Consider the following 5,447-nt stretch of genomic DNA (forward strand, 5'->3'; position numbering starts at 1 on the left):
CATGATTAATAACTGCCAAAAGTGGCTGATAAAAGTTGGATCATGATCACTGTTGACATACTTGACAGGAAGGATCGGTAGTAGCCTCAGTTCTAATAGTAAACAACTACAGCTACAAGGCAAGGAATTTCAACGCACATCAGCAACTTTGTAATCCTTCCTGGGCTGGGATGTGATGACATAATCATAATCCAACAACTTTGAGACCCATGTGTGTTGCTCAGGTGTTGTTATTCGCTGTTCAAGCAATTAGTTGAGGCTCTGCAGATCCATTTTTTTGACCCAACAAGTATGGTCCCGATGTTCAAATAGCTTAGAAAATCTCCAACATTTCCTGTGCATACATGGACCATTGTTTGGTCACCCCTAATGATCTACTCTTGAATGCTAAAGGCCTTCCGTGTTGAGTGAGGACACACCCTATCCATGAATGCTAAAGGCCTTCCGTGTTGACTTGACCGTTCCCCTGTGCTAACTCCGTCACCTCCCCCCGTGATCCATGATCAACAGAACTTACATTTCATTTCCTGATATTATCCAATAATTACTATACCAAATGTTATCTAAGTAGAATAAATAACTAGATATTTTAAACACAAAACATATTGCATAACCCTGCAAACAGACCTGACAGTTTTATTACGTGTTAGCAACCACAAAAACATATATCGAGAGCATATGCAACAGTCTTACAAATTTCATTTTGGTAAAGAAAGAAACGGTCAGCAACCGATGCCATCAAAGTAAAGATCTTCAAAAATACATGTTTCATATGGAATCACCAAATTTTCAGAGTTGGTCAGCAACCACGATCATGTATAACCTTTTCAGAGTTGGTCTCCCACGATCTACTACAAGACAAGGGGATTTACTATCAAAACGACGTAGTTGCCAACGGCTCTCTAGAGACTCTCCTATAAATACCCCCTCAAATCCTCATTTGAGGCCATGACCAAAATTCACCAAAACACTTCAGTGGCGTATAGTAGCTCACGATCTACTACAGGAAGGGAACCGCCAATGAGTAAGAATTCAACCTAATCCCTTTCTAACACAATATTTACTCACTTAACTTGGATGTAACTCTCAAACAAATGTGAGAAGCTTAGCTATAATCCCATAATTGACCATCATTCAATAGATCTGTGAGAAGCTGAGCTATAACCCCATTATTGCAAACAACTAATAACCGAGGCCTAAGAATCTACAGCGCTAAGAAACATTAGTAGGACGAGGCCAATTCAGCATGCCTTTTTTTTTGCTGATACACTTTTAACTATAAGAAGAAACGATGTGACCCAAATATTCTACTATTTCTTTCTGGCTAAATGCACATTTACTCAATTTAATCAAGAATTGAGGTTGCCTAATCAATTCTAAAGCTATTCTAACAAATTCAAGATGCATGTTTCAATTGGGGTTATAGACTAATATATCCTTGAAAGGCACCAGAATAAAGTTACAAAGACAATAACAAAATAAAGAGTCATAACAGCATGAAACGTAGATGGGGCATCACAAAGACCAAAAGACATAACAAGGTAATACTAGTGGCCATTATGGGTACGAAAAACAGACTTTCTGAACATGGAGGGGTGGACACGTACCTGGCAAAAACCTGATTTTGAGTCGAGTTTTGTAAAATAAGATGCTCCACAAAGCTCATCGGGCATGTCCTCGACGCGGCTGTCAATGAATGGATATGGATTCAATCTTGATCCGATCCATGATCCAACAAAATGGGATCTTGATCCGCCCCATATCCAAAATAAGTTAAATAGATGGATCACACGATACAGATCGATCCTTTCAAAAATATTATATATTTTAACACAATAAAAGTTTGTTCATCTATTTTTAGCACCCCTCCCTTCCAACCCGACTTCCAATGTCTCTCAACCTTGCAACCTCACACCCACCCAGTTGACCCTTCCTCTGTGCTGACTCTGTCACCTCACCTCACCCTGTGATCCATGATCAACAGAACTTACGTTACATTTCCTAACATTATCGAACAATTACTATGCCAAATGGAATCTAGGGGTTGGTTATTGTAAAATAAGTATTAAAGTAAAACAAATAGGATAAGATATTGACCCTTGGATCATGATAATATTGATGCACGAATATTCACGAAGCACAAGTATAAGTATATATATTGATGCACGAAGAGATTTTCAATTAAAAGAAACATATTGTTTTATTTGTTTTACATTAATATTTGTTTTATTTGATTTAAACACATTGTATAACCGCAAACGGTCTTATCACGTGTTAGCAACCACAAAAATATACATCGAGAGCATATGCAAGACAGCAAGAGAAGAAAGAAATGGTCAGCAACCGACGCCATCAAAGTAAAGATCTTTAAAAACGCATGCTATCACCAAATTTTCAAGATAGAAAAAAGTAAATAAATATTCTAAAAATCACAAATGCTACATTCAACCCTTTGACATTTTATCAAACAGCAACCAATTTAAAGAAGGTTTCCAAATCAAGAGAAACAGACACATAAAGTGGAGATCTTTGGAAATTAAGCGAGACTTACTTTACATATAAAATAAAGGGCATATACACCTATACTGGATTACTGGTAGTAGTTGCTTGGTTTCTTAGTTATATTTTATTTAAAAAAGTACTCGTAGTACTGTAAGGGGAGGGAGTGGTTTTACAAACACAAAACGTACCTGAATTTCCACCTAATCATTCTCCATTAATTATCTTTCACCTTATTTTTCCTCAGGCTTCACCAAAACACGCCGTTATTCTCATCAAACTTCCCCACCTCATTATTTTTATTTCATTTTATTTTATTTTCAATATATAGAATTGAAACATAGCCATCTTTTTATAATTAAAAAAGTACTACGAGTACTATTTTGTCTGGAAAAATTAATCCCTGCAATTACAAAGAAGTTTAAAAAAATAATTTCATATTAACCTTTCAAGTTTTAAAATATATAAAGTTGCCCCCTGCATAACAACACAATGCAGAGATTATTTTCCCATTTTGTATACCCATCAAATTTTAGGGGCTAATTGAAAACATTCACATATATAAACTATTTTGTAAATACATTAAATTTTTGTAGCTAAAACAAAACTATATTAAAATATACATAATTATATTAGTGGCTTGGTGGGTGACTTTGTTCATCTTCTTCGTATCATATATCTGTATCTAGATGTTATGTATTATAAAATAAGTACTCGTATTAAAGTAAAGTAATTAAGACAAAATTTTGATCTTTTGATCATGGTTAAATTGATACACGATGATTTTCAGTGAAGAAAAACTTATTATTCTTTTTTACTTTTTTTACTTTAATGGTTGTTTATTTTACCTTAAACCTCTATATCTATATATGAAAACCTTTAACTAGCTTACAAAAAAATAATTAGAGATGAAAATGCCCATTTTTCAAGCCAATCACCTCTCTTCTCTCCCTCTTCTCTTTCTCTTAAATGAAACTTACCGCAAAACCCATTCTCTTTCCTTCGGCAAAAGTGTGGCGGCAGTATTACCGCCTTTCACCGGTAGGTGATGAGTTTTACCGACCCCCGCCCCCTCCCCTAAGGGTTGGTCATAACACCATTTCACGGATTCAAATTCCAGTTCAACCCATTTTAACTTTTACATGGTTTAGGTTCATGTGGTATTTAAATTCAAAACACTAAATTAAATCACCATTCATCAGATTATCATTATTTGAATTAATATATTTATAGTTTTCTTCTATGTATTTATAGTTTTTTTTTATTATTGTTATTAATTTATGATTTTTGACCTCGACTAATTTTTCACTCTTATTTTTAACACCAATTTTTTGAATTTTAATCAATCTAGCACATAAAATTTTACACATTTATAGATTTGGCCCGGTGATTTTTCTTTAGTTTGTTTGTTTTTCTTTCTCCTCCTAAATTTTATAATCTTACAATTCTTACCCTCGCCTTTATTATTAATACTAGATTTAGATCCCGCGTAAAACGCGGGTCTGTTGAATTAATTTGTTTTAAATATTCTATTATCCACATTTATCATTAGGTATAAAATGACCTCAATCCCAGTTTTTCTAAAAAAGATATCAATATACCCAAGTTTTTTTGGATTTTCACAAAATACCCAACAAAGTCGCAATAATTTTCAAAAATCGCAATGAGATTCATAAAATCGTAATAAGATTCCCAAATTCGCAACGAGATTATATAAAATCGCAATGAGATTCCCAAAATCGCATAAAGATTTAACAAAATCGCATAAAGATTTAACATAATCGCATAAAGATTTTATAAATCTCGTAAAGATTTTGTAACATTCGAAGTTCTTTATGAGATTCTAAGTTCTTTATGCGATTATCAAGTTTTTTATGCGATTCTAAAAATCTTTATGCGATTTTCAATGTTCTTTATGAGATTTTTAAAGTTCTTTATGAGATTTTCAAAGTTCTTTATGCCATTTCAATGTTCTTTATGTGATTTTCATAATCTTATTGCGATTTTCTAAACTTATTGCGATTTTTGTGGGTATTTTGTGATAATCTAAAAAAACTTGGGTAAATTGATAAACTTTTATAAAAAATTGGGTATTGAGGTTATTTTCTCATATTTTATTTATGTATATTTTTTAAAAATTCAAGTAAGTTTTCATGTCTTTATCATTGAGTTCTATAAAGATTGATATCGATGACTATAATATGTGTCCAATTAAAAACTATAAATTTGAAATATATATCAAACGTGGAAACTAAGATATAGAAAGTGAAATACAAAACCAATATGAAATGAAAATTTAAAAATATACAAAAACTTGAAGCACATGACTCATATTTTTTTCCTTCTAATAGACACTCATAATTTGGTACAACGGTACAACCACTGCTCAACTTTGAAGGATAATAATTCCCCATTTGCTTATTCAAGGCTTTTACAATCATAAAACTGCAACTATCACACAAGATATTGTAAGGCATCTCGAACCGAACCTAGAAATTACTCAAAAGAAACATGGGGAATGAGCTATTTCGGTTCCATATTCAGTGTTTTGTTTTTAGTCAATCTAAGTTGTAATCCATTGCCTTTAGAGACTTGTATAGTTCACGGGCTCTTAACAAAATGATGGTAAGTAGATTACCTTAATAAAACACCTGATGTGTTTTCTTTGTTCGATCTTTCCCTCAAGGCGTGTTGCCCATGAAACTTGTTCAAACCACCCTGTAAAAGAATATAAATCTCAATGAAACATTCAATCACTTACACTCAATCAAAGTATTGGAAGATTTAAAATAACGATATATCACTATCGCTTCCGGACTGTGAAGGTAAGTATTGGAAGATTTAAAAATAGTAGTATACATTTTAGATGAACCATGTTCCCTTTTCAAGCTGAAGATGTTAGTGTATGAGTTCATGCATAGAGGCAGCTTGGAGAATCATCTATTTAG

Source organism: Erigeron canadensis, chromosome 6, assembly GCF_010389155.1.
Source record: "Erigeron canadensis isolate Cc75 chromosome 6, C_canadensis_v1, whole genome shotgun sequence".
NCBI classification, from domain to species: domain Eukaryota; kingdom Viridiplantae; phylum Streptophyta; class Magnoliopsida; order Asterales; family Asteraceae; genus Erigeron; species Erigeron canadensis.